A 27,746-nucleotide genomic window follows, 5' to 3' on the forward strand; every position below is an offset into this window, starting at 1 on the left:
ATCATTTAAATCTAGTAGACTGTTTAGGCTGATGTTTCCGCAGCCTACGACCAGGATTAGTCATCCATTCAGGCGCAATGGATGGAGCATGGGCACAGCATTAGAGACTTGTTTATTTCTGACAATCACTGATAATATAATCTAGGGGTATGATATCATCTAGGGGCTAAAATAAACTTTCTTTAAGTATGAGCAAGCATGGGGCGGCCTATTATTACTTAAAGGAAATTAGCTTATCTGCTAAGAATCGGAACTGGCGATGATATGTCCGTGAGCAGATGAAACTGGCCAGCATACTGACTCTAAGCGACTTTAAGTAAACGATGAAACATTAATTGAATATAAGGATTTATTAGGTTAATCAATCTAAATTAGACCTTATCACAACCTATAAGGTAATCAGCTTGAATTAGATTAATCTAAATCTAAAATTATTATAAATTGGAGACAGATTAAAATTCAGAGCTAGAAACAAATTAAAATAAATTATAACGAACAAAAATATTTCTTTTCACATGTGCTAAAAAGCTTCAACGCATTTAACCTTCACCCTTGCTGTTAGTTCCGTCATGGGACTAATAGATGGACCTTCACATGTGTGTGTATTTATATTGTTTATAACCATAATAGTTCTACAGTTTCTTCTATTTTACTTGTTGATTTCTATTTTATTTAAATAGTGTATTTATTTTGTTAAAGAGCCCATATTATGGTTTTTTGAAAATGCCCTTCCATGTAGTGTGTAACACAGCTCTAAGTGAAGTGAAATATGCAGCTAAGGCTTAAATCTGTAAGTGTACAATGTTTAAAACTGTTGATTCATCTATAAAAGAGTCGACTCATAGTGCTTCAAATGAGTCGTCTTGATAACGAGTCATTAGGTGTTTTGTGATGACGTATCTACGAAACACAAGTAGTTGCGTGCGCAAACCCGGGAGATTTGAAACCTGCGGCCTCACCCACTAACACAGAAAAAAAGCCACACACACACGCGCACGCCGGTCGAATGTGATGTCACACTGTGCAGATGGATATTATTGAGTCTCTACCCAAAGATGAAACCTCAGCATTAGCTCAGCCTTGAGCAGTTTGAGTGCTTCTGGAAACTACATGCTTTAGACTGGGTGTATATTACATGCTTAATAATCAATTTTTAGACTGTGTGTGTGTGTGTGTGTGTGTAGGCCTATTATTATTTAAAATTAAATAAAAAAATAAAAATGATTATATTATGTAAAAAAAAATATTATTCTTTATAATTATATCCAGTTCCCCTAAAACTTTGCTTAAATACCATATATATTTATTAAATAAATAAAACCAAAAAGTAAATAACTGTTTGGTCTGACAAGTTTTCAGGACATATCAAATTTCAGCACAACACTAACTAACTAGTCTCACTCACACACACACACACTTGTACACACTCTCACTAACACACTCACTCTTGTACATGCTCTCTCTCACACACACCTACATTCTATCTCAATTCAATTCATAAATACTTTTTTAGCATGACTGTAAATGATACAATGTTGCCAACACAAACACATCGACATCTCACAGACACATGTACATGCTCTCACTCACAAAGATAAGCCCTCCCTCTCACACACACACTTCTACATGCTTTCTCATAAACATGTACTGGCTCTCTCTCTTCCACACACTACTACATGCTGTCTTTCACTCACACACACACACACAAACAAATGTGCATTTGATACTTATATAATTTTACGTGCTCATTAGGCTTACGATAGGTGGTTGCATTGTAATTATTTGGTCATAAAGGTATTAATTGTTTTAAATAGTTTTTCAGCTAATAATGTTTGTGATGTCATACATGCTACAAAAGGCTTTTAAAGCTGACAAGACGTGGAGCAATCATGACCAGAGCGTTCCAGAGAGAAGGTGTCTCTCAAAATGCAGTGGCCCAGCTCGCTGCAATTGCAGAGCTGTACTTTGCGAACAGGGAGCAATTTAACAGAATCAGCTTCACACCAGGAAAATGAACAGAGTTCGCTCAAAAGTGTAGAGACCTCATTTTTGGAGATTTTTGCATAAAGGTTGTATCAATGAAAAGGAAGGGTTCTTTTGTATGTTTCTTTGTTCAATAATGCTCCGGTTTACTGTTGGTAAAATGTAGAAGCAAAAACCTACAGCACAATAAGCTTAGCTTATAATTCCAAAAAAAAAAAATATTGAAATCAGATGCAAAAACTTTTAAATTCCGACTAAATTCATTAATTTTCTTTTCAGCTTAGTCCCTTTATTAGTCTGGAGTTGCTACAATGGAATAACCCAAGAGCTTATCCAGCACCATCCATGTTTTACACAACAGATGCCCTTCCAGCTGCAATGCATCACTGGGAAACATCCAAACACACACACATATATATATTTGAGCCTACTCAATTTACCTGTACCAAATGTCTTTGGATTTGTAGAGGAAACCAGAGCACCCAGAGGACACCCACACAAACACAGGGAGAACATGCAAACTCCACACAGAAATGCCACCTGACCTAGCTGAGGCTCGAACCAACAAATTTCTTACTGTGAGGCGAACGTTCTACCCTCAGCGCCACCACATTGCCGGCAATTTAATTGTTATTCTAAAATTAGTTTTTTTTTCAGCCTACTGTTTGAAAGATAATGAAAAAATATTTGCCACAAAAATAGTTAAATTGCAGAGCTAAGACTTAAAATATATATACATTTTAGGAAAAAAATGTATATGGTGGCTGCATGGTGGTGCAGTGGGTAGCATGTTTGCCTTACAGCAAGAAGGTCACTAGTTCGAGCCTAAGCTGGGTCAGTTGATTTTTCTGTGTGGAGTTTGCATGTTCTCCCCATGTTCGTGTGGGTTTCCTCTGGGTGCTCTGGTTTCCCTGACAAATCCAAAAACATGTGATCAAGACGGCGGAAGGGCCACAGCACTTTAGAGTCATGCACATCAATCAGGTAAAAACCTGTCGACTATGCATGAGCTCAGAAAATGTGATGAAGGAACGCCCAGAATTCAGGTGCTTCAAATGTGATGAAAGGGGACATTTCGCAAGGACCTGTACAGCTGTGTCGGGCCCGGATTGTAAATTGGCCCTAATACCTGCAGGGAGCTTGTCACGCCGAGTTGGCTTTGTCCGCTCGATTGACCAACGCGTACGCCTTGTTTTATCCTTGCAGGCCTAACTTCGCTGGTGAAAGCACTTGTGGGGTTTCTGTAGTGTAGTGGTCATCACGTTCGCCTAACACGCGAAAGGTCCTCGGTTCGAAACCGAGCAGAAACAGTGCTCTACTTTTGGCGAGAAAATAATAGCATCCACTGCCGCACCAGCAATGATCGTCGACAGGCACCCAATCAAAAAGGGTTATCAGCTCAATTTGCCTGAAGGTTTCCGTAGTGTAGTGGTTATCACGTTCGCCTCACACGCGAAAGGTCCCCAGTTCGAAACTGGGCGAAAACAACCTCTGGCTTTTATGACAATTGTCAAATCAGGCTTCTGTTGAGTACTGACGTTCACTGAAAACATTCTTTCTGCAGAGCGGTGTGAGGCTAGAAGTTTGAATTCAGCTCAGTGTTTACCGCCCCTCGCGGTGTCGCAAACTTGCGTAGAATCTGATTTCTTTTAGCTTTGTGTTGTGCATGAGCAGGTGGCCAGTGCGTTTGCTGGCCCTTCACGGTGCAGACCGTACAAGACAGCTCTATAAAAAAAGACTATAAATACTTGAAGCAGCACTGGCCTATTGGTTTCCGTAGTGTAGTGTTTATCATGTTTGCATTACACGCTAAAGGTCTCCTGTTCGAAACTGGGCGACATACAATAGTGGAGGTATTCAACAAGACGAGGCAATGCATACGAAAAAGGGCTATTTATTCCAAGTAATTTGTTTGTGCTCAGAGAATTTAGTGCTGGAGTAGGAGTTTCGTTTTCTTTAGAGAGAGGGATATTCACCGGGGTTCGGGTGTACTCTGAAGAGATGGGTGTTAGCTGTCGTTTGAAGGACACCGGTGTATCCGTAATCCGAGTGGGAATGGGAAGGTGATTCCACCAGCGTAGAACATTGAATGAAAACATTGTGGAAAGTGACTTTCCGTCTCTCTGCGCTGGCACCACAAGACAGTGCTCTCACCCTAACCGGAGGCTCCTGTGGTTATCACGATGGCTTTACAAGCGGAGGGTCTCCTGTTAGCAACTGGGCGGAAACATTCAGATTTGCTTTTACGCACATTCTCAATTGGCTCTCTGCTCACTGGATGATCCACGATACAAGGGCATGGATCTGTCAAATGTCATGACTTGACGTTGTACGAGGATTTGACGAAAAAAATGCCCTGCAAACCTTAAAAAGCAACACCATACCAGGACAATTCTTTTGATCCCCTTTCAGTGCACTTGCATTAAAGCCCGCGTGATGCGGCACTTTGTCAGTGTTACTGTATCATTCGGACATGGGGGCAGAGAGTTAAAGAATTCAGCCTGAGCGCACTGCCGCAGGCTCGGTTTGTCAGAAGTGGGATTCGAACCCACGCCTCCAGGGGAGACTGCGACCTGAACGCAGCGCCTTAGACCGCTCGGCCATCCTGACATGCAAGCTTGGCAGGAGCTGTCTCCTGGGAGCCACACCGCAGTACCGTGACATGGAATCTGGTGCTTCACAGCTTGCCCAGCTCCGGCTGTCCAGCTCATTGGCGCTGCTGGCAGCTAATCTGTGCTCGCCTCCTGGGGCTGCGCCTAGTTTCAATAGCCAACACTTGACAGCTGTCATTGCTTACGGCCACACCACCCTGAGGGGGCTATAGAGCAAACAGGAAGTGAGTTGGCAGCAGTAAGGAGAGAAAGGCTCTCCCCATTTTGTTTGTCTACCTTTTTGTTTATTGACCTTGAGTGTTTTTGTTTGTTTGTTTTCTTTTTGTCTTTAAAAAACACCTAACAGCAGCATTTTGCTGACTGAAGGGTGGTTATGTAGTGTGTTTTATTTTTAATCATGGACAGATTCCCCGGCAACGACATGGAAATGGAGGGACTTGCAAGAAAGGATAAAGAAAATGGGCTGGATAATAGACGGAGAGGGAAAGAAAATGGACTTGACAACAGACAAAGAGATAAATAAAATGAAGAGCCCGGCCAACGAAGAGGTGAGAAAGGTAAGGATAAGCAAGAGGTACAAAGAAGAGTATGCACAAAGGAAGCAACAGTAACTGTAGAAGTAGAAAATGTAAAAGATGCAAGAAGATTTGATATAACCAAAGCAGTCACGGAGCTGATTGGAGAAGGAAGAATGCTGGCGGTGAGACCCAAACAAACAAAGGGAGTATGAAGTAACAATGGAGACTGAAGATGACACCGAAATTTTAATAGACAATGGATTGACAATTAAAGGAGTGAAATCTGAAGTACGGAGGTTACAAAACAGAGACTATGTTGTTTCGTTCAAGCATCTGCCTGTTTACCTAGCAAATGAAGAAATTTTAAGCAAGCTAGAGAGATGGGGAGTTTTCCCCATATCTAAAATTAAAAGAAGATTGTATCCTGGCACAAACATAGAAGATGGAACAAGGTTTGTAAAAAACAGATTTCCGGAAGAGATGGTCTCCTTACCATACAGTACCAAAATCGAGACGGCGGAAGCGCCACAGCACTTTAGAGTCATGCACACCAATCAGGTAAAAACCTGTCGACTATGCATGAGCTCAGAAAATGTGATGAAGGAACGCCCAGGTGCTTCAAATGTGACGAAAGGGGACATTTCGCAAGGACCTGTACAGCTGTGTCGGGCCCGGATTGTAAATTGGCCCTAATACCTGCAGGGAGCTTGTCACGCCGAGTTGGCTTTGTCCGCTCGATTGACCAACGCGTACGCCTTGTTTTATCCTTGCAGGCCTAACTTCGCTGGTGAAAGCACTTGTGGGGTTTCTGTAGTGTAGTGGTCATCACGTTCGCCTAACACGCGAAAGGTCCTCGGTTCGAAACCGAGCAGAAACAGTGCTCTTCTTTTGGCGAGAAAATAATAGCATCCACTGCCGCACCAGCAGTGATCGTCGACAGGCACCCAATCAAAAAGGGTTATCAGCTCGATCTGCCTGAAGGTTTCCGTAGTGTAGTGGTTATCACGTTTGCCTCACACGCGAAAGGTCCCCAGTTCGAAACTGGGCGGAAACAACCTCTGGCTTTTATGACAATTGTCAAATCAGGCTTCTGTTGAGTACTGACGTTCACTGAAAACATTCTTTCTGCAGAGCGGTGTGAGGCTAGAAGTTTGAATTCAGCTCAGTGTTTACCGCCCCTCGCGGTGTCGCAAACTTGCGTAGAATCTGATTTCTTTTAGCTTTGTGTTGTGCATGAGCAGGTGGCCAGTGCGTTTGCTGGCCCTTCACGGTGCAGACCGTACAAGACAGCTCTATAAAAAAAGACTATAAATACTTGAAGCAGCACTGGCCTATTGGTTTCCGTAGTGTAGTGTTTATCATGTTTACATTACACGCTAAAGGTCTCCTGTTCGAAACTGGGCGGAAGCATACAATTAGCGGACACTTTTGTCCAAAGCGACATACAATAGTGGAGGTATTCAACAAGACGAGGCAATGCATACGAAAAAGGGCTATTTATTCCAAGTAATTTGTTTGTGCTCAGAGAATTTAGTGCTGGAGTAGGAGTTTCGTTTTCTTTAGAGAGAGGGATATTCACCGGGGTTCGGGTGTACTCTGAAGAGATGGGTGTTAGCTGTCGTTTGAAGGACACCGGTGTATCCGTAATCCGAGTGGGAATGGGAAGGTGATTCCACCAGCGTAGAACATTGAATGAAAACATTGTGGAAAGTGACTTTCCGTCTCTCTGCGCTGGCACCACAAGACAGTGCTCTCACCCTAACCGGAGGCTCCTGTGGTTATCACGATGGCTTTACAAGCGGAGGGTCTCCTGTTAGCAACTGGGCGGAAACATTCAGATTTGCTTTTACGCACATTCTCAATTGGCTCTCTGCTCACTGGATGATCCACGATACAAGGGCATGGATCTGTCAAATGTCATGACTTGACGTTGTACGAGGATTTGACGAAAAAAATGCCCTGCAAACCTTAAAAAGCAACACCATACCAGGACAATTCTTTTGATCCCCTTTCAGTGCACTTGCATTAAAGCCCGCGTGATGCGGCACTTTGTCAGTGTTACTGTATCATTCGGACATGGGGGCAGAGAGTTAAAGAATTCAGCCTGAGCGCACTGCCGCAGGCTCGGTTTGTCAGAAGTGGGATTCGAACCCACGCCTCCAGGGGAGACTGCGACCTGAACGCAGCGCCTTAGACCGCTCGGCCATCCTGACATGCAAGCTTGGCAGGAGCTGTCTCCTGGGAGCCACACCGCAGTACCGTGACATGGAATCTGGTGCTTCACAGCTTGCCCAGCTCCGGCTGTCCAGCTCATTGGCGCTGCTGGCAGCTAATCTGTGCTCGCCTCCTGGGGCTGCGCCTAGTTTCAATAGCCAACACTTGACAGCTGTCATTGCTTACGGCCACACCACCCTGAGGGGGCTATAGAGCAAACAGGAAGTGAGTTGGCAGCAGTAAGGAGAGAAAGGCTCTCCCCATTTTGTTTGTCTACCTTTTTGTTTATTGACCTTGAGTGTTTTTGTTTGTTTGTTTTCTTTTTGTCTTTAAAAAACACCTAACAGCAGCATTTTGCTGACTGAAGGGTGGTTATGTAGTGTGTTTTATTTTTAATCATGGACAGATTCCCCGGCAACGACATGGAAATGGAGGGACTTGCAAGAAAGGATAAAGAAAATGGGCTGGATAATAGACGGAGAGGGAAAGAAAATGGACTTGACAACAGACAAAGAGATAAATAAAATGAAGAGCCCGGCCAACGAAGAGGTGAGAAAGGTAAGGATAAGCAAGAGGTACAAAGAAGAGTATGCACAAAGGAAGCAACAGTAACTGTAGAAGTAGAAAATGTAAAAGATGCAAGAAGATTTGATATAACCAAAGCAGTCACGGAGCTGATTGGAGAAGGAAGAATGCTGGCGGTGAGACCCAAACAAACAAAGGGAGTATGAAGTAACAATGGAGACTGAAGATGACACCGAAATTTTAATAGACAATGGATTGACAATTAAAGGAGTGAAATCTGAAGTACGGAGGTTACAAAACAGAGACTATGTTGTTTCGTTCAAGCATCTGCCTGTTTACCTAGCAAATGAAGAAATTTTAAGCAAGCTAGAGAGATGGGGAGTTTTCCCCATATCTAAAATTAAAAGAAGATTGTATCCTGGCACAAACATAGAAGATGGAACAAGGTTTGTAAAAAACAGATTTCCGGAAGAGATGGTCTCCTTACCATACAGTACCAAAATCGAGACGGCGGAAGCGCCACAGCACTTTAGAGTCATGCACACCAATCAGGTAAAAACCTGTCGACTATGCATGAGCTCAGAAAATGTGATGAAGGAACGCCCAGGTGCTTCAAATGTGACGAAAGGGGACATTTCGCAAGGACCTGTACAGCTGTGTCGGGCCCGGATTGTAAATTGGCCCTAATACCTGCAGGGAGCTTGTCACGCCGAGTTGGCTTTGTCCGCTCGATTGACCAACGCGTACGCCTTGTTTTATCCTTGCAGGCCTAACTTCGCTGGTGAAAGCACTTGTGGGGTTTCTGTAGTGTAGTGGTCATCATGTTCGCCTAACACGCGAAAGGTCCTCGGTTCGAAACCGAGCAGAAACAGTGCTCTTCTTTTGGCGAGAAAATAATAGCATCCACTGCCGCACCAGCAGTGATCGTCGACAGGCACCCAATCAAAAAGGGTTATCAGCTCGATCTGCCTGAAGGTTTCCGTAGTGTAGTGGTTATCACGTTTGCCTCACACGCGAAAGGTCCCCAGTTCGAAACTGGGCGGAAACAACCTCTGGCTTTTATGACAATTGTCAAATCAGGCTTCTGTTGAGTACTGACGTTCACTGAAAACATTCTTTCTGCAGAGCGGTGTGAGGCTAGAAGTTTGAATTCAGCTCAGTGTTTACCGCCCCTCGCGGTGTCGCAAACTTGCGTAGAATCTGATTTCTTTTAGCTTTGTGTTGTGCATGAGCAGGTGGCCAGTGCGTTTGCTGGCCCTTCACGGTGCAGACCGTACAAGACAGCTCTATAAAAAAAGACTATAAATACTTGAAGCAGCACTGGCCTATTGGTTTCCGTAGTGTAGTGTTTATCATGTTTACATTACACGCTAAAGGTCTCCTGTTCGAAACTGGGCGGAAGCATACAATTAGCGGACACTTTTGTCCAAAGCGACATACAATAGTGGAGGTATTCAACAAGACGAGGCAATGCATACGAAAAAGGGCTATTTATTCCAAGTAATTTGTTTGTGCTCAGAGAATTTAGTGCTGGAGTAGGAGTTTCGTTTTCTTTAGAGAGAGGGATATTCACCGGGGTTCGGGTGTACTCTGAAGAGATGGGTGTTAGCTGTCGTTTGAAGGACACCGGTGTATCCGTAATCCGAGTGGGAATGGGAAGGTGATTCCACCAGCGTAGAACATTGAATGAAAACATTGTGGAAAGTGACTTTCCGTCTCTCTGCGCTGGCACCACAAGACAGTGCTCTCACCCTAACCGGAGGCTCCTGTGGTTATCACGATGGCTTTACAAGCGGAGGGTCTCCTGTTAGCAACTGGGCGGAAACATTCAGATTTGCTTTTACGCACATTCTCAATTGGCTCTCTGCTCACTGGATGATCCACGATACAAGGGCATGGATCTGTCAAATGTCATGACTTGACGTTGTACGAGGATTTGACGAAAAAAATGCCCTGCAAACCTTAAAAAGCAACACCATACCAGGACAATTCTTTTGATCCCCTTTCAGTGCACTTGCATTAAAGCCCGCGTGATGCGGCACTTTGTCAGTGTTACTGTATCATTCGGACATGGGGGCAGAGAGTTAAAGAATTCAGCCTGAGCGCACTGCCGCAGGCTCGGTTTGTCAGAAGTGGGATTCGAACCCACGCCTCCAGGGGAGACTGCGACCTGAACGCAGCGCCTTAGACCGCTCGGCCATCCTGACATGCAAGCTTGGCAGGAGCTGTCTCCTGGGAGCCACACCGCAGTACCGTGACATGGAATCTGGTGCTTCACAGCTTGCCCAGCTCCGGCTGTCCAGCTCATTGGCGCTGCTGGCAGCTAATCTGTGCTCGCCTCCTGGGGCTGCGCCTAGTTTCAATAGCCAACACTTGACAGCTGTCATTGCTTACGGCCACACCACCCTGAGGGGGCTATAGAGCAAACAGGAAGTGAGTTGGCAGCAGTAAGGAGAGAAAGGCTCTCCCCATTTTGTTTGTCTACCTTTTTGTTTATTGACCTTGAGTGTTTTTGTTTGTTTGTTTTCTTTTTGTCTTTAAAAAACACCTAACAGCAGCATTTTGCTGACTGAAGGGTGGTTATGTAGTGTGTTTTATTTTTAATCATGGACAGATTCCCCGGCAACGACATGGAAATGGAGGGACTTGCAAGAAAGGATAAAGAAAATGGGCTGGATAATAGACGGAGAGGGAAAGAAAATGGACTTGACAACAGACAAAGAGATAAATAAAATGAAGAGCCCGGCCAACGAAGAGGTGAGAAAGGTAAGGATAAGCAAGAGGTACAAAGAAGAGTATGCACAAAGGAAGCAACAGTAACTGTAGAAGTAGAAAATGTAAAAGATGCAAGAAGATTTGATATAACCAAAGCAGTCACGGAGCTGATTGGAGAAGGAAGAATGCTGGCGGTGAGACCCAAACAAACAAAGGGAGTATGAAGTAACAATGGAGACTGAAGATGACACCGAAATTTTAATAGACAATGGATTGACAATTAAAGGAGTGAAATCTGAAGTACGGAGGTTACAAAACAGAGACTATGTTGTTTCGTTCAAGCATCTGCCTGTTTACCTAGCAAATGAAGAAATTTTAAGCAAGCTAGAGAGATGGGGAGTTTTCCCCATATCTAAAATTAAAAGAAGATTGTATCCTGGCACAAACATAGAAGATGGAACAAGGTTTGTAAAAAACAGATTTCCGGAAGAGATGGTCTCCTTACCATACAGTACCAAAATCGAGACGGCGGAAGCGCCACAGCACTTTAGAGTCATGCACACCAATCAGGTAAAAACCTGTCGACTATGCATGAGCTCAGAAAATGTGATGAAGGAACGCCCAGGTGCTTCAAATGTGACGAAAGGGGACATTTCGCAAGGACCTGTACAGCTGTGTCGGGCCCGGATTGTAAATTGGCCCTAATACCTGCAGGGAGCTTGTCACGCCGAGTTGGCTTTGTCCGCTCGATTGACCAACGCGTACGCCTTGTTTTATCCTTGCAGGCCTAACTTCGCTGGTGAAAGCACTTGTGGGGTTTCTGTAGTGTAGTGGTCATCACGTTCGCCTAACACGCGAAAGGTCCTCGGTTCGAAACCGAGCAGAAACAGTGCTCTTCTTTTGGCGAGAAAATAATAGCATCCACTGCCGCACCAGCAGTGATCGTCGACAGGCACCCAATCAAAAAGGGTTATCAGCTCGATCTGCCTGAAGGTTTCCGTAGTGTAGTGGTTATCACGTTTGCCTCACACGCGAAAGGTCCCCAGTTCGAAACTGGGCGGAAACAACCTCTGGCTTTTATGACAATTGTCAAATCAGGCTTCTGTTGAGTACTGACGTTCACTGAAAACATTCTTTCTGCAGAGCGGTGTGAGGCTAGAAGTTTGAATTCAGCTCAGTGTTTACCGCCCCTCGCGGTGTCGCAAACTTGCGTAGAATCTGATTTCTTTTAGCTTTGTGTTGTGCATGAGCAGGTGGCCAGTGCGTTTGCTGGCCCTTCACGGTGCAGACCGTACAAGACAGCTCTATAAAAAAAGACTATAAATACTTGAAGCAGCACTGGCCTATTGGTTTCCGTAGTGTAGTGTTTATCATGTTTACATTACACGCTAAAGGTCTCCTGTTCGAAACTGGGCGGAAGCATACAATTAGCGGACACTTTTGTCCAAAGCGACATACAATAGTGGAGGTATTCAACAAGACGAGGCAATGCATACGAAAAAGGGCTATTTATTCCAAGTAATTTGTTTGTGCTCAGAGAATTTAGTGCTGGAGTAGGAGTTTCGTTTTCTTTAGAGAGAGGGATATTCACCGGGGTTCGGGTGTACTCTGAAGAGATGGGTGTTAGCTGTCGTTTGAAGGACACCGGTGTATCCGTAATCCGAGTGGGAATGGGAAGGTGATTCCACCAGCGTAGAACATTGAATGAAAACATTGTGGAAAGTGACTTTCCGTCTCTCTGCGCTGGCACCACAAGACAGTGCTCTCACCCTAACCGGAGGCTCCTGTGGTTATCACGATGGCTTTACAAGCGGAGGGTCTCCTGTTAGCAACTGGGCGGAAACATTCAGATTTGCTTTTACGCACATTCTCAATTGGCTCTCTGCTCACTGGATGATCCACGATACAAGGGCATGGATCTGTCAAATGTCATGACTTGACGTTGTACGAGGATTTGACGAAAAAAATGCCCTGCAAACCTTAAAAAGCAACACCATACCAGGACAATTCTTTTGATCCCCTTTCAGTGCACTTGCATTAAAGCCCGCGTGATGCGGCACTTTGTCAGTGTTACTGTATCATTCGGACATGGGGGCAGAGAGTTAAAGAATTCAGCCTGAGCGCACTGCCGCAGGCTCGGTTTGTCAGAAGTGGGATTCGAACCCACGCCTCCAGGGGAGACTGCGACCTGAACGCAGCGCCTTAGACCGCTCGGCCATCCTGACATGCAAGCTTGGCAGGAGCTGTCTCCTGGGAGCCACACCGCAGTACCGTGACATGGAATCTGGTGCTTCACAGCTTGCCCAGCTCCGGCTGTCCAGCTCATTGGCGCTGCTGGCAGCTAATCTGTGCTCGCCTCCTGGGGCTGCGCCTAGTTTCAATAGCCAACACTTGACAGCTGTCATTGCTTACGGCCACACCACCCTGAGGGGGCTATAGAGCAAACAGGAAGTGAGTTGGCAGCAGTAAGGAGAGAAAGGCTCTCCCCATTTTGTTTGTCTACCTTTTTGTTTATTGACCTTGAGTGTTTTTGTTTGTTTGTTTTCTTTTTGTCTTTAAAAAACACCTAACAGCAGCATTTTGCTGACTGAAGGGTGGTTATGTAGTGTGTTTTATTTTTAATCATGGACAGATTCCCCGGCAACGACATGGAAATGGAGGGACTTGCAAGAAAGGATAAAGAAAATGGGCTGGATAATAGACGGAGAGGGAAAGAAAATGGACTTGACAACAGACAAAGAGATAAATAAAATGAAGAGCCCGGCCAACGAAGAGGTGAGAAAGGTAAGGATAAGCAAGAGGTACAAAGAAGAGTATGCACAAAGGAAGCAACAGTAACTGTAGAAGTAGAAAATGTAAAAGATGCAAGAAGATTTGATATAACCAAAGCAGTCACGGAGCTGATTGGAGAAGGAAGAATGCTGGCGGTGAGACCCAAACAAACAAAGGGAGTATGAAGTAACAATGGAGACTGAAGATGACACCGAAATTTTAATAGACAATGGATTGACAATTAAAGGAGTGAAATCTGAAGTACGGAGGTTACAAAACAGAGACTATGTTGTTTCGTTCAAGCATCTGCCTGTTTACCTAGCAAATGAAGAAATTTTAAGCAAGCTAGAGAGATGGGGAGTTTTCCCCATATCTAAAATTAAAAGAAGATTGTATCCTGGCACAAACATAGAAGATGGAACAAGGTTTGTAAAAAACAGATTTCCGGAAGAGATGGTCTCCTTACCATACAGTACCAAAATCGAGACGGCGGAAGCGCCACAGCACTTTAGAGTCATGCACACCAATCAGGTAAAAACCTGTCGACTATCAGCTCGATCTGCCTGAAGGTTTCCGTAGTGTAGTGGTTATCACGTTTGCCTCACACGCGAAAGGTCCCCAGTTCGAAACTGGGCGGAAACAACCTCTGGCTTTTATGACAATTGTCAAATCAGGCTTCTGTTGAGTACTGACGTTCACTGAAAACATTCTTTCTGCAGAGCGGTGTGAGGCTAGAAGTTTGAATTCAGCTCAGTGTTTACCGCCCCTCGCGGTGTCGCAAACTTGCGTAGAATCTGATTTCTTTTAGCTTTGTGTTGTGCATGAGCAGGTGGCCAGTGCGTTTGCTGGCCCTTCACGGTGCAGACCGTACAAGACAGCTCTATAAAAAAAGACTATAAATACTTGAAGCAGCACTGGCCTATTGGTTTCCGTAGTGTAGTGTTTATCATGTTTACATTACACGCTAAAGGTCTCCTGTTCGAAACTGGGCGGAAGCATACAATTAGCGGACACTTTTGTCCAAAGCGACATACAATAGTGGAGGTATTCAACAAGACGAGGCAATGCATACGAAAAAGGGCTATTTATTCCAAGTAATTTGTTTGTGCTCAGAGAATTTAGTGCTGGAGTAGGAGTTTCGTTTTCTTTAGAGAGAGGGATATTCACCGGGGTTCGGGTGTACTCTGAAGAGATGGGTGTTAGCTGTCGTTTGAAGGACACCGGTGTATCCGTAATCCGAGTGGGAATGGGAAGGTGATTCCACCAGCGTAGAACATTGAATGAAAACATTGTGGAAAGTGACTTTCCGTCTCTCTGCGCTGGCACCACAAGACAGTGCTCTCACCCTAACCGGAGGCTCCTGTGGTTATCACGATGGCTTTACAAGCGGAGGGTCTCCTGTTAGCAACTGGGCGGAAACATTCAGATTTGCTTTTACGCACATTCTCAATTGGCTCTCTGCTCACTGGATGATCCACGATACAAGGGCATGGATCTGTCAAATGTCATGACTTGACGTTGTACGAGGATTTGACGAAAAAAATGCCCTGCAAACCTTAAAAAGCAACACCATCCCAGGACAATTCTTTTGATCCCCTTTCAGTGCACTTGCATTAAAGCCCGCGTGATGCGGCACTTTGTCAGTGTTACTGTATCATTCGGACATGGGGGCAGAGAGTTAAAGAATTCAGCCTGAGCGCACTGCCGCAGGCTCGGTTTGTCAGAAGTGGGATTCGAACCCACGCCTCCAGGGGAGACTGCGACCTGAACGCAGCGCCTTAGACCGCTCGGCCATCCTGACATGCAAGCTTGGCAGGAGCTGTCTCCTGGGAGCCACACCGCAGTATCGTGACATGGAATCTGGTGCTTCACAGCTTGCCCAGCTCCGGCTGTCCAGCTCATTGGCGCTGCAGGCAGCTAATCTGTGCTCGCCTCCTGGGGCTGCGCCTAGTTTCAATAGCCAACACTTGACAGCTGTCATTGCTTACGGCCACACCACCCTGAGGGGGCTATAGAGCAAACAGGAAGTGAGTTGGCAGCAGTAAGGAGAGAAAGGCTCTCCCCATTTTGTTTGTCTACCTTTTTGTTTATTGACCTTGAGTGTTTTTGTTTGTTTGTTTTCTTTTTGTCTTTAAAAAACACCTAACAGCAGCATTTTGCTGACTGAAGGGTGGTTATGTAGTGTGTTTTATTTTTAATCATGGACAGATTCCCCGGCAACGACATGGAAATGGAGGGACTTGCAAGAAAGGATAAAGAAAATGGGCTGGATAATAGACGGAGAGGGAAAGAAAATGGACTTGACAACAGACAAAGAGATAAATAAAATGAAGAGCCCGGCCAACGAAGAGGTGAGAAAGGTAAGGATAAACAAGAGGTACAAAGAAGAGTATGCACAAAGGAAGCAACAGTAACTGTAGAAGTAGAAAATGTAAAAGATGCAAGAAGATTTGATATAACCAAAGCAGTCACGGAGCTGATTGGAGAAGGAAGAATGCTGGCGGTGAGACCCAAACAAACAAAGGGAGTATGAAGTAACAATGGAGACTGAAGATGACACCGAAATTTTAATAGACAATGGATTGACAATTAAAGGAGTGAAATCTGAAGTACGGAGGTTACAAAACAGAGACTATGTTGTTTCGTTCAAGCATCTGCCTGTTTACCTAGCAAATGAAGAAATTTTAAGCAAGCTAGAGAGATGGGGAGTTTTCCACATATCTAAAATTAAAAGAAGATTGTATCCTGGCACAAACATAGAAGATGTAACAAGGTTTGTAAAAAACAGATTTCCGGAAGAGATGGTGTCCTTACCATACAGTACCAAAATCGAGACGGCAGAAGCCCCACAGCACTTTAGAGTCATGCACACCAATCAGGTAAAAACCTGTCGACTATGCATGAGCTCAGAAAATGTGATGAAGGAACGCCCAGAATTCAGGTGCTTCAAATGTGACGAAAGGGGACATTTCGCAAGGACCTGTACAGCTGTGTCGGGCCCGGATTGTAAATTGGCCCTAATACCTGCAGGGAGCTTGTCACGCCGAGTTGGCTTTGTCCGCTCGATTGACCAATGCGTACGCCTTGTTTTATCCTTGCAGGCCTAACTTCGCTGGTGAAAGCACTTGTGGGGTTTCTGTAGTGTAGTGGTCATCACGTTCGCTTAACACGCGAAAGGTCCTCGGTTCGAAACCGAGCAGAAACAGTGCTCTTCTTTTGGCGAGAAAATAATAGCATCCACTGCCGCACCAGCAGTGATCGTCGACAGGCACCCAATCAAAAAGGGTTATCAGCTCGATCTGCCTGAAGGTTTCCGTAGTGTAGTGGTTATCACGTTCGCCTCACACGCGAAAGGTCCCCAGTTCGAAACTGGGCGGAAACAACCTCTGGCTTTTATGACAATTGTCAAATCAGGCTTCTGTTGAGTACTGACGTTCACTGAAAACATTCTTTCTGCAGAGCGGTGTGAGGCTAGAAGTTTGAATTCAGCTCAGTGTTTACCGCCCCTCGCGGTGTCGCAAACTTGCGTAGAATCTGATTTCTTTTAGCTTTGTGTTGTGCATGAGCAGGTGGCCAGTGCGTTTGCTGGCCCTTCACGGTGCAGACCGTACAAGACAGCTCTATAAAAAAAGACTATAAATACTTGAAGCAGCACTGGCCTATTGGTTTCCGTAGTGTAGTGTTTATCATGTTTGCATTACACGCTAAAGGTCTCCTGTTCGAAACTGGGCGGAAGCATACAATTAGCGGACACTTTTGTCCAAAGCGACATACAATAGTGGAGGTATTCAACAAGACGAGGCAATGCATACGAAAAAGGGCTATTTATTCCAAGTAATTTGTTTGTGCTCAGAGAATTTAGTGCTGGAGTAGGAGTTTCGTTTTCTTTAGAGAGAGGGATATTCACCGGGGTTCGGGTGTACTCTGAAGAGATGGGTGTTAGCTGTCGTTTGAAGGACACCGGTGTATCCGTAATCCGAGTGGGAATGGGAAGGTGATTCCACCAGCGTAGAACATTGAATGAAAACATTGTGGAAAGTGACTTTCCGTCTCTCTGCGCTGGCACCACAAGACAGTGCTCTCACCCTAACCGGAGGCTCCTGTGGTTATCACGATGGCTTTACAAGCGGAGGGTCTCCTGTTAGCAACTGGGCGGAAACATTCAGATTTGCTTTTACGCACATTCTTAATTGGCTCTCTGCTCACTGGATGATCCACGATACAAGGGCATGGATCTGTCAAATGTCATGACTTGACGTTGTACGAGGATTTGACGAAAAAAATGCCCTGCAAACCTTAAAAAGCAACACCATCCCAGGACAATTCTTTTGATCCCCTTTCAGTGCACTTGCATTAAAGCCCGCGTGATGCGGCACTTTGTCAGTGTTACTGTATCATTCGGACATGGGGGCAGAGAGTTAAAGAATTCAGCCTGAGCGCACTGCCGCAGGCTCGGTTTGTCAGAAGTGGGATTCGAACCCACGCCTCCAGAGGAGACTGCGACCTGAACACAGCGCCTTAGACCGCTCGGCCATCCTGACATGCAAGCTTGGCAGGAGCTGTCTCCTGGGAGCCACACCGCAGTACCGTGACATGGAATCTGGTGCTTCACAGCTTGCCCAGCTCCGGCTGTGTCGGGCCCGGATTGTAAATTGGCCCTAATACCTGCAGGGAGCTTGTCACGCTGAGTTGGCTTTGTCCGCTCGATTGACCAACGCGTACGCCTTGTTTTATCCTTGTTTTATCCTTGTTTTATGGCTCTCTGCTCACTGGATGACCCATGATACTAGGGCGTGGATCTGTCAAATGTCATGACTTGACGTTGTTCGAGGATTTGACGAAAAAATTCCCTGCAAACCTTAAACGACAGACGTCTGCAAAAGATTGCAGTTCTTGAAACAAAGTTACCTCTGATCCGAGCAGAAGCGTTCGCTTACTCAATGGCAGAAAAAATTATGACCTTTCACACGGTCTACATTCGTTCTGTCAGTAACAGCGGCCGGCCGGCAAATAAAATTCTGACATTCCACAGGGCACACTCGCTTGGCGGACAAAAGCCACCGGGGGCTCTCTTTGCGTGTTCCTTCACCTGGTCAAACCGCTTTGAGGGGGGACCTTTCGAGTAGTTTTCGGCGTCAGAACAGACTCTTCTAGCGACGGGTGGGCAGGCCTTCCACAGGCGCGCGCGGCTCTACTGAAGCAAAAGAGGCTTGGCAAAGGACGAGGAAGAGAGGGAAGCGCCGCTCCAGCCGGGTCCGACGCTACTGCCTGAACTCTGTCTTGAACCACTGTACTCAGGGGAGATCGCGAACGCAGTCCCCCACTACCAGAAATTATGACGTCGAGATTCCAACATTTGGGGAATTCGCAGTGGTCAGCGCGGAGTGCAATGGCCAAGCGTTGCCCTGGGTGAACCACCTTCTTGATCATGGTATCTCCCCTGCCAGGTAGGTATGAGTTGCCGGGTGGCGCAAATGGCAGCCGCCGTTTTCTATCGGCCGTACTCCAGGGCGGTGATGCCCAGCAACCGAGCATGGGGAATGGGCCAGCAACCCCTGTCCCCTGACGGCGCTGTACTTGCAGCAGACGTGCCTGTGCCTGCAAACCACTCGCTAGTAACTGTGGCAACGCATGAAGAGTTTGAGCTTCCTCCAGATGCTTGCTTTGTGTTTTGTCATCAGTTGGGGCTGCCAACACATGGATTCCACTGGACGCACTCGATCTGGGGATAACAGACCCTCTATGGGGGGAGGGGAGGAGATCCTCTTGTTCTTTCTTTTCCTCCATCTGTTTTCTTTCTCTACAGATGTCGTTTTTCTCTGCTTAGTTTCTGATTTGGTCTATTTGGACATGTCGACCTCCTGCTTTGCTGCGGTTCGGACCGCCTTTGCCTAGAGCTCCGTGCTTTGCACTTTTGCCTTGTATATTTTGTGTCCTGTTTTCTTACGTCAGCCTATCAGCACAGTGCTCAAACGACATAGCTTGAAGAACACGACGGGATCTACAAACGTTCCGCAAAAGAACTTCACTGACGAAAGCGGAAGCGCTAACGAAACAACCTCTCGCTGCAAGCACCTTACATTCCTGGGACGGGAAACCACCGACGGCTGGCTGCGAAATTGCCTCTGGTTCAGATTGGTTTAGAACCGTCCCTCTGCCTAAAACGCCACAGACGTCTGCAAAAGATTGCAGTTCTTGAAACAAAGTTACCTCTGATCCGAGCAGAAGCGTTCGCTTACTTAATGGCAGATAAAATGATGACCTTTCACACGGTCTGCATTCGTTCCATCAGTAACAGCGGCAGGCCGGCAAATAAAATCCTGACATTCCACAGGGCACACTCGCTTGGCGGACAAAAGCCACCGGGGGCTCTCTTTGCGTGTTCCTTCACCTGGTCAAACCGCTTTGAGGGGGGACCTTTCGAGTAGTTTTCGGCGTCAGAACAGACTCTTCCAGCGACGGGTGGGCAGGCCTTCCACAGGCGCGCGCAGCTCTACTGGAGCAAAAGAGGCTTGGCAAAGGACGAGGAAGAGAGGGAAGCGCCGCTCCAGCCGGGCCCGACGCTACCGCCTGAACTCTGTCTTGAACCACTGTGCTCAGGGGAGAGCGCGAACGCAGTCCCCCACTACCAGAAATTATGCAGTCGAGATTCCCACATTTGGGGAGATCGCAGACATCTGCCCAGGGAACGTGCAATGGTAAATGTAGACTGTAGACTCTCGTCCAACGAGAAACCGCGATTGTCTACAGTTTGCTTAGACCCTGGGCTAATCGGAGGGATGCATTGTCTAAAGTTTAAAATCAGGGCCAATCAGCGCTGAGGATTTTCCAAAGTTTCTCTTGCTCTGAATGCTCAATTTATCGGGTCAGAAAGTTCATCTGCTGTCGAGATTAATTCGTATGTTAAAGTGATTTTGTGTGGAAAGTTATTTTTATACTGTTATATTGATGCACAGTATGTTTTGTTCACGACATGTTTGAAATATCTCACTTTTTGAGCAGTATTCGTGAGGCTGCGCCTTCAGAAAGTACACCTGTTGTTGAGATTTCGTGTGGTAAGTTATTTTTATACTGTTATATTGATGCACAATATGTTCTGGTTACATCACGTTCGAAGTTTTTCACTCTTTGTGCAGCATTTTGTCTTTGTTCGTGAGGCTGCGCTGTCAGCAAGTACACCTGTCATAGTGATTTAGAGCGGTAGGTTATTTTTATCCTGTTCTGATAAACAGTATGTTTTGCTCACATCACATTTAAAATATTTCACTGTGTGTGCAGTATTTTGTCTGTGTGCCTGACGCTGCGCTGTCAGACGTTCATCCATTACAGAGATTTTGTGCGGTAAGTTATTTTTATTGTTACATTAATGCTAAGGTCACATCATGTTTGAAATATCTCATTCTTTGTGCAGTGTTTGGTCTGTGCTGGTGACGCTGTGTCGTCAGAAAGTTCACCTGTCCTAGAGATTTCGTGTTGTCGGTTATTTTTATACTGTGATATTACTTATATGTATATATGGCTGCACAAAACCTGAAAAAGTTTAGCTTATGTATTATTTTCAAAGCTCGTGTCGGTTTGATAGCTCCATTCACATAGTAAACAGTTGTTTCATTAAAATATAGCAACCATCATGCTAATAAATAAATATCCCTTCATATACAGCAATATATGTGACCATGACAATTATTATCATTAGTTGTTACTATGAGAAGTAAAGAACATTTTAAGATCTTAGCTGGGACAAAACATATGATCCATACCTGTACACAGTAAAATCATCAGAGTAAAATTTACTCAGTTCAGAGAACATTTGGTCCCTCTCTAAATTGAGCAAAATTTACTCAGCAGCAGAGTAAAGTTAATGAGCCGATGATGAGTTTAATTAAGTGATGATTGAGGACTGATGATGAACACCTGCTGTTAATATGCAGAAACAGAAGAGAAGCAGCAGCAGCTACGCTCATTGCTTACCTGATTGACTTTATTTCTGTCAGATGTTCAAAAAATCCATATGAGACTGTGGCGAGGGGGCGTGGCCGAGAGCCGTGGGAACGGAGTAAGGCCACCGCGTAAATGGATACACCTGCGGTGCGCACCTGCCTCGGATCCCACGGAAGGAGCTCTGGACCATAAAAGGAGGAACTATGGCAGAGGAAGCCGAGAGAGGACCGGGCCCGGACATATTTTACTTTTGCTTTCAGTTTGACGGCAGTCTTCGTGAGGAGCTGCCGTCCGTCCGTTTTGGTTTAGACACGGAGACTGCCGTCCCTGTTAACCCATCTCATATAGGTCTCGCAGGGGCTGTGGCGCCAACCCCCCCATTGTCTCCGTGAGGAGCTGCCGTCCCTGTTATTAATAAATATTTTTAAACTACGTCGGTTCTCCGCCTCCTTCTTCCAGGCGGCCAAAGGGCCGTGAACTTTATTACAGAGACTTATAGTGAAGTCCAGTGTTGTAATGAGAAACTAAATCATTTGGTGATGAAAGGTTAGTAATTTCAGGAAGAGAGTTAATACTAGCAAAAAAAGGATTTTAAATTAATATGTTTTATGTTACGGAAGGAAATAGTACGGAGAGATTTGGTGGAAGAAAGAGAGAGTGCAAAATTAAATCAGAGGAGAAAATTATCCGTTATAGGGAGTTCCTCAGCAGAGAGGTCAATGGGTGAAACACCAGAGCAGCAGATGAGGTTGAGGGTGTGTCCTTTAGAGTGTGTGGGAACATTGACATGCTGTTGAAGTCCAAAGCTCTCAAGACAGGATATAAAATCTCTTGTAAGGGAGTTATTAAAATTATCCACATGAATATTAAAATCTCCTAAAACCATAATATTAGGTGAGAGGGTGGTAATATGTGTTAAAAAGCAGCAAAGTCATTTAGAAATTCATTATTTAGTTTGGGTGGACGATAAATTATGGAAACATTTGTAGGTGTGGATCCAGAAAGTTTTGAAATCATAGATTCGAATGAAGGAATAATGTGAAAATGTTTTTAAAGGAAAATGAGAAAGATTTTCAAGAATGTGTTCTCAAAAATTTCTACATTTGTTTCAGAAACAAAGTGCATAAAAGACCAGTTTCAGAACAATTTTGGAAAAAAATCTTTGTGGAAATAGACGAAGAGGGAATCTGGAAGAATTTAAAATGGAAATATTTAGACGCAAAAATTGAAACGTTGGATTATTTCATCAGACATAATGTTATTTTCACTGAAACAAAACTGGCACAAATTGGAAGCAGTGAGAATGCATTATGCAAAATATGTGGACTGGAAAATGAAGGTTTTATGCATTTGTTTTTAAAATGTGTTGAATTTAATACATTTATGGCAAAGTTAAAAGAAAGTATTAAACAAATGATGGAAAGTAAAACTGATTGAGGAGAAGACAGAATGGTATAAAATATTTTTATTTGGTTTTAATTAGGGATGCACCGATATGGATTTTTTGGCCGATACCGATAACCGATAATTCTTCAGACTTGGAGGCCGATAGCCGATATGTATAGGCCGATAATAATAAATATTTTAAATTGTTATATTTTTATACAGCAAACTTCATAAAAGATTGAACTGCTCTTATGAACTGAATAGTCTATACTTGAAGCAAAAAAGATATGATTTCGAAATTGCAAGGTGTCAACATCGGATCGATAACGATAATCTTAAAAATAGCATTTATCGGACAATAACGATATGGGCGCCGATATATCGTGCATCCCTAGTTTTAATGGAAGTAAAACAAGAATTGCCAATTTGTTTCTATCAGTTGCAAGAACTGTAATTTGAGAAAGGAGAAACATTGTTAAAAATAAACATGCTAAAATGGAGTTATGGACAATGTGTAAAAGAAACTGGAAAACTATATTAAAACTGTGGAACAATATTTTAGAATGGAAGAAAAAGAGACTGAATTTTACAAAACGTTTATGTTGAATACTCCTTATATTACGTACTCACTAGATGGTTTGAAAATAGATTTGCCAGAATGATTATGCTTGTTGTTTTCCTGTTTTGAAACCAACATAATGTCATAAGGAATGTTTGTAAATGATATTTTTATATGCTTCTGAACTGATGTTTTGAAAAAAAAAAACATATACTTGGATCGATACAGAGAATATTAGCATGGCCCCTGCGAAAGGATGACACGCAAATCCGTGAAGCGCTCCATATTGCTGTTTTAGTGCGTGGGTAAAAGTACAGAAATGAAAAAAGACAAAAGGCTTTTCACGATTCCAAATGGTGCATGAGGACGGGTTTAGCAAATCGTGGGAGGTGCTACTGGGTCAACTGGAAAGTCTACATGCATGGTGAAAACGAATGTGGGATGCTTTGATCGTTTGTTTTGTTGTGCAACCAATGCACTTCCAAAGCCCTTGCTTTAGTGGGACTTTGCCATAGGCTATCCTGACACTCTAATTTCCCCCTGTCCATAAACTTGGTGACCTACTGCATCAATCAGTGTGCCTAGCACTGACAGGGCCAAAGCTCTGTAGTGCACGGCATACAAGTGGGAACATGGCTCTCTAGGTCCCACCACCTTGGAGGAACATTGCTGGGACTCGAGGCGTACATATGCCCTGAGCCTGAGTGCTTGCTATGGTGGCACATATACTAAAATTGGGTCGATACAGAGAAGATTAGCATGGCCCCTGTGAAAGGATGACACGCAAATCCGTGAAGTGCTCCATATTGCTGTTTTAGTGCGTGGGTAAAAGTACAGAAATGAAAAAAGACAAAAGGCTTTTCACGATTCCAAATGGTGCATGAGGATGGGTTTAGCAAATCGTGGGAGGTGCTGCTGGGTCAACTGGAAAGTCTACATGCATGGTGAAAACGAATGTGGGATGCTTTGATCGTTTGTTTTGTTGTGCTAATGCACTTCCAAAGCCCTTGCTTTAGTGGGATTGCCATAGGCTATCCTGACACTCTAATTTCCCCCCGTCCATAAACTTGGTGACCTACTGCATCAATCAGTGTGCCTAGCACTGACAGGGCCAAAGCTCTGTAGTGCACGGCATACAAGTGGGAACATGGCTCTCCAGGTCCCACCACCTTGGAGGAACATTGCTGGGACTCGAGGGGTACATATGCCCTGAGCCTGACTGCTGATCTGTGCTCGCTACGGTGGCACATATACTAAAATTGGATCGATACAGAGAAAATTAGCATGGCCCCTGCGAAAGGATGACACGCAAATCCGTGAAGCGCTCCATATTGCTTTTTTAGTGCGTGGGTAAAAGTACAGAAATGAAAAAAGACAAAAGGCTTTTCACGTTTCCAAATGGTGCATGAGGATGGGTTTAGCAAATCGTGGGAGGTGCTGCTGGGTCGACTGGAAAGTCTACATGCATGGTGACAACGAATGTGGGATGCTTTGATCATTTGTTTTGTTGTGCTAATGCACTTCCAAAGCCCTTGCTTTAGTGGGATTGCCATAGGCTATCCTGACACTCTAATTTCCCCCTGTCCATAAACTTGGTGACCTACTGCATCAATCAGTGTGCCTAGCACTGACAGGGCCAAAGCTCTGTAGTGCACGGCATACAAGTGGGAACATGGCTCTCCGGTTCCCACCACCCTGGAGGAACATTGCTGGGACTCGAGGCGTACATATGCCCTGAGCCTGACCACTGGTCTGTGCTCGCTACGGTGGCACATATACTAAAATTGGATCGATACAGAGAAGATTAGCATGGCCCCTGCGAAAGGATGACACGCAAATCCGTGGAGCGCTCCATATTGCTGTTTTAGTGCGTGGGTAAAAGTACAGAAATGCAAAAAGACAAAAGGCTTTTCACGATTCCAAATGGTGCTTGAGGATGGGTTTAGCAAATCGTGGGAGGTGCTGCTGGGTCAACTGGAAAGTCTACATGCATGGTGAAAACGAATGTGGGATGCTTTGATCGTTTGTTTTGTTGTGCTAATGCACTTCCAAAGCCCTTGCTTTAGTGGGATTGCCATAGGCTATCCTGACACTCTAATTTCCCCCCGTCCATAAACTTGGTGACCTACTGCATCAATCAGTGTGCCTAGCACTGACAGGGCCAAAGCTCTGTAGTGCACGGCATACAAGTGGGAACATGGCTCTCCGGTTCCCACCACCCTGGAGGAACATTGCTGGGACTCGAGGCGTACATATGCCCTGAGCCTGACCACTGGTCTGTGCTCGCTACGGTGGCACATATACTAAAATTGGATCGATACAGAGAAGATTAGCATGGCCCCTGCGAAAGGATGACACGCAAATCCGTGAAGCGCTCCATATTGCTGTTTTAGTGCGTGGGTAAAAGTACAGAAATGCAAAAAGACAAAAGGCTTTTCACGATTCCAAATGGTGCATGAGGATGGGTTTAGCAAATCGTGGGAGGTGCTGCTGGGTCAACTGGAAAGTCTACATGCATGGTGAAAACGAATGTGGGATGCTTTGATCGTTTGTTTTGTTGTGCTAATGCACTTCCAAAGCCCTTGCTTTAGTGGGATTGCCATAGGCTATCCTGACACTCTAATTTCCCCCCGTCCATAAACTTGGTGACCTACTGCATCAATCAGTGTGCCTAGCACTGACAGGGCCAAAGCTCTGTAGTGCACGGCATACAAATGGGAACATGGCTCTCCGGTGCCCACCACCCTGGAGGAACATTGCTGGGACTCGAGGCATACATATGCCCTGAGCCTGACCACTGGTCTGTGCTCGCTACGGTGGCACATATACTAAAATTAGATCGATACAGAGAAGATTAGCATGGCCCCTGCGAAAGGCTGACACGCAAATCCGTGAAGCGCTCCATATTGCTGTTTTAGTGCGTGGGTAAAAGTACAGAAATGCAAAAAGACAAAAGGCTTTTCACGATTCCAAATGGTGCATGAGGATGGGTTTAGCAAATCGTGGGAGGTGCTGCTGGGTCAACTGGAAAGTCTACATGCATGGTGAAAACGAATGTGGGATGCTTTGATCATTTGTTTTGTTGTGCTAATGCACTTCCAAAGCCCTTGCTTTAGTGGGACTTTGCCATAGGCTATCCTGACACTCTAATTTCCCCCTGTCCATAAACTTGGTGACCTACTGCATCAATCAGTGTGCCTAGCACTGACAGGGCCAAAGCTCTGTAGTGCACGGCATACAAGTGGGAACATGGCTCTTCGGGTCCCACCACCTTGAAGGAACATTGCTGGGACTCGAGGCGTACATATGCCCTGAGCCTGACCACTGGTCTGTGCTCGCTACGGTGGCACATATACTAAAATTGGATCGATACAGAGAAGATTAGCATGGCCCCTGCGAAAGGATGACACGCAAATCCGTGAAGCGCTCCATATTGCTGTTTTAGTGCGTGGGTAAAAGTACAGAAATGAAAAAAGACAAAAGGCTTTTCACGATTCCAAATGGTGCATGAGGATGGGTTTAGCAAATCGTGGGAGGTGCTGCTGGGTCAACTGGAAAGTCTACATGCATGGTGACAATGAATGTGGGATGCTTTGATCATTTGTTTTGTTGTGCTAATGCACTTCCAAAGCCCTTGCTTTAGTGGGATTGCCATAGGCTATCCTGACACTCTAATTTCCCCCCGTCCATAAACTTGGTGACCTACTGCATCAATCAGTGTGCCTAGCACTGACAGGGCCAAAGCTCTGTAGTGCACGGCATACAAGTGGGAACATGGCTCTCCGGTGCCCACCACCCTGGAGGAACATTGCTGGGACTCGAGGCATACATATGCCCTGAGCCTGACCACTGGTCTGTGCTCGCTACGGTGGCACATATACTAAAATTGGATCGATACAGAGAAGATTAGCATGGCCCCTGCGAAAGGATGACAGGGAAATCCATGAAGCGCTCCATATTGCTTTTTTAGTGCGTGGGTAAAAGTACAGAAATGAAAAAAGACAAAAGGCTTTTCACGTTTCCAAATGGTGCATGACGATGGGTTTAGCAAATCGTGGGAGGTGCTGCTGGGTCAACTGGAAAGTCTACATGCATGGTGACAACGAATGTGGGATGCTTTGATCGTTTGTTTTGTTGTGCTAATGCACTTCCAAAGCCCTTGCTTTAGTGGGATTGCCATAGGCTATCCTGACACTCTAATTTGCCCCCGTCCATAAACTTGGTGACCTACTGCATCAATCAGTGTGCCTAGCACTGACAGGGCCAAAGCTCTGTAGTGCACGGCATACAAGTGGGAACATGGCTCTCCGGTTCCCACCACCCTGGAGGAACATTGCTGGGACTCGAGGCATACATATGCCCTGAGCCTGACCACTGGTCTGTGCTCGCTACGGTGGTACATATACTAAAATTGGATCGATACAGAGAAGATTAGCATGGCCCCTGCGAAAGGATGACACGCAAATCCGTGAAGCGCTCCATATTGCTGTTTTAGTGCGTGGGTAAAAGTACAGAAATGCA

At 45.2% G+C, this 27,746-nt stretch overlaps 25 non-coding genes and 1 pseudogene across 25 annotated transcripts; 19 read left to right on the forward strand and 7 right to left on the reverse strand.

Annotated features, from left to right (window-relative positions):
- The first annotated feature begins 3,220 nt into the window (after positions 1-3,220).
- On the forward strand, positions 3,221-3,293 carry trnav-aac (transfer RNA valine (anticodon AAC)). Its single transcript has one exon. It is a non-coding gene; the product is annotated as a tRNA-Val (tRNA).
- A 1,217-nt stretch (positions 3,294-4,510) lies between these two features.
- Positions 4,511-4,593, reverse strand: trnal-cag (transfer RNA leucine (anticodon CAG)). The gene has a single exon. It is a non-coding gene; the product is annotated as a tRNA-Leu (tRNA).
- Positions 4,594-5,917: 1,324 nt separating this feature from the next.
- Positions 5,918-5,990, forward strand: trnav-aac (transfer RNA valine (anticodon AAC)). The gene has a single exon. It is a non-coding gene; the product is annotated as a tRNA-Val (tRNA).
- A 104-nt stretch (positions 5,991-6,094) lies between these two features.
- On the forward strand, positions 6,095-6,167 carry trnav-cac (transfer RNA valine (anticodon CAC)). Its single transcript has one exon. It is a non-coding gene; the product is annotated as a tRNA-Val (tRNA).
- Positions 6,168-7,243: 1,076 nt separating this feature from the next.
- Positions 7,244-7,326, reverse strand: trnal-cag (transfer RNA leucine (anticodon CAG)). The gene has a single exon. It is a non-coding gene; the product is annotated as a tRNA-Leu (tRNA).
- A 1,324-nt stretch (positions 7,327-8,650) lies between these two features.
- trnav-aac (transfer RNA valine (anticodon AAC)) lies at positions 8,651-8,723 on the forward strand. Its single transcript has one exon. It is a non-coding gene; the product is annotated as a tRNA-Val (tRNA).
- Positions 8,724-8,827: 104 nt separating this feature from the next.
- On the forward strand, positions 8,828-8,900 carry trnav-cac (transfer RNA valine (anticodon CAC)). The gene has a single exon. It is a non-coding gene; the product is annotated as a tRNA-Val (tRNA).
- A 1,076-nt stretch (positions 8,901-9,976) lies between these two features.
- trnal-cag (transfer RNA leucine (anticodon CAG)) lies at positions 9,977-10,059 on the reverse strand. Its single transcript has one exon. It is a non-coding gene; the product is annotated as a tRNA-Leu (tRNA).
- Positions 10,060-11,383: 1,324 nt separating this feature from the next.
- Positions 11,384-11,456, forward strand: trnav-aac (transfer RNA valine (anticodon AAC)). Its single transcript has one exon. It is a non-coding gene; the product is annotated as a tRNA-Val (tRNA).
- Positions 11,457-11,560: 104 nt separating this feature from the next.
- Positions 11,561-11,633, forward strand: trnav-cac (transfer RNA valine (anticodon CAC)). The gene has a single exon. It is a non-coding gene; the product is annotated as a tRNA-Val (tRNA).
- A 1,076-nt stretch (positions 11,634-12,709) lies between these two features.
- On the reverse strand, positions 12,710-12,792 carry trnal-cag (transfer RNA leucine (anticodon CAG)). Its single transcript has one exon. It is a non-coding gene; the product is annotated as a tRNA-Leu (tRNA).
- A 1,116-nt stretch (positions 12,793-13,908) lies between these two features.
- Positions 13,909-13,981, forward strand: trnav-cac (transfer RNA valine (anticodon CAC)). Its single transcript has one exon. It is a non-coding gene; the product is annotated as a tRNA-Val (tRNA).
- Positions 13,982-15,057: 1,076 nt separating this feature from the next.
- Positions 15,058-15,140, reverse strand: trnal-cag (transfer RNA leucine (anticodon CAG)). The gene has a single exon. It is a non-coding gene; the product is annotated as a tRNA-Leu (tRNA).
- A 1,331-nt stretch (positions 15,141-16,471) lies between these two features.
- On the forward strand, positions 16,472-16,544 carry trnav-aac (transfer RNA valine (anticodon AAC)). Its single transcript has one exon. It is a non-coding gene; the product is annotated as a tRNA-Val (tRNA).
- Positions 16,545-16,648: 104 nt separating this feature from the next.
- trnav-cac (transfer RNA valine (anticodon CAC)) lies at positions 16,649-16,721 on the forward strand. Its single transcript has one exon. It is a non-coding gene; the product is annotated as a tRNA-Val (tRNA).
- A 1,076-nt stretch (positions 16,722-17,797) lies between these two features.
- Positions 17,798-17,880, reverse strand: trnal-cag (transfer RNA leucine (anticodon CAG)). Its single transcript has one exon. It is a non-coding gene; the product is annotated as a tRNA-Leu (tRNA).
- Positions 17,881-18,634: 754 nt separating this feature from the next.
- On the reverse strand, positions 18,635-18,794 carry LOC137494484 (U1 spliceosomal RNA). Its single transcript, XR_015486988.1, has one exon. It is a non-coding gene; the product is annotated as a U1 spliceosomal RNA (small nuclear RNA).
- Positions 18,795-23,415: 4,621 nt separating this feature from the next.
- On the forward strand, positions 23,416-23,516 carry LOC137495096 (U6 spliceosomal RNA; annotated as a pseudogene).
- Positions 23,517-23,929: 413 nt separating this feature from the next.
- Positions 23,930-24,036, forward strand: LOC137495040 (U6 spliceosomal RNA). The gene has a single exon (XR_015485124.1). It is a non-coding gene; the product is annotated as a U6 spliceosomal RNA (small nuclear RNA).
- Positions 24,037-24,454: 418 nt separating this feature from the next.
- LOC137495013 (U6 spliceosomal RNA) lies at positions 24,455-24,561 on the forward strand. Its single transcript, XR_015485053.1, has one exon. It is a non-coding gene; the product is annotated as a U6 spliceosomal RNA (small nuclear RNA).
- Positions 24,562-24,979: 418 nt separating this feature from the next.
- Positions 24,980-25,086, forward strand: LOC137494998 (U6 spliceosomal RNA). Its single transcript, XR_015485057.1, has one exon. It is a non-coding gene; the product is annotated as a U6 spliceosomal RNA (small nuclear RNA).
- Positions 25,087-25,504: 418 nt separating this feature from the next.
- Positions 25,505-25,611, forward strand: LOC137494684 (U6 spliceosomal RNA). Its single transcript, XR_015484708.1, has one exon. It is a non-coding gene; the product is annotated as a U6 spliceosomal RNA (small nuclear RNA).
- A 418-nt stretch (positions 25,612-26,029) lies between these two features.
- LOC137495042 (U6 spliceosomal RNA) lies at positions 26,030-26,136 on the forward strand. The gene has a single exon (XR_015485110.1). It is a non-coding gene; the product is annotated as a U6 spliceosomal RNA (small nuclear RNA).
- A 420-nt stretch (positions 26,137-26,556) lies between these two features.
- LOC137494683 (U6 spliceosomal RNA) lies at positions 26,557-26,663 on the forward strand. The gene has a single exon (XR_015484709.1). It is a non-coding gene; the product is annotated as a U6 spliceosomal RNA (small nuclear RNA).
- Positions 26,664-27,081: 418 nt separating this feature from the next.
- On the forward strand, positions 27,082-27,188 carry LOC137495016 (U6 spliceosomal RNA). Its single transcript, XR_015485105.1, has one exon. It is a non-coding gene; the product is annotated as a U6 spliceosomal RNA (small nuclear RNA).
- Positions 27,189-27,606: 418 nt separating this feature from the next.
- On the forward strand, positions 27,607-27,713 carry LOC137494921 (U6 spliceosomal RNA). The gene has a single exon (XR_015484969.1). It is a non-coding gene; the product is annotated as a U6 spliceosomal RNA (small nuclear RNA).
- Positions 27,714-27,746: the final 33 nt, after the last annotated feature.

The sequence above is a fragment of the Danio rerio genome, chromosome 4, assembly GCF_052040795.2.
Source record: "Danio rerio strain M-AB ecotype USA chromosome 4, GRCz13ab, whole genome shotgun sequence".
Classification (NCBI taxonomy): Eukaryota; Metazoa; Chordata; class Actinopteri; order Cypriniformes; family Danionidae; genus Danio; species Danio rerio.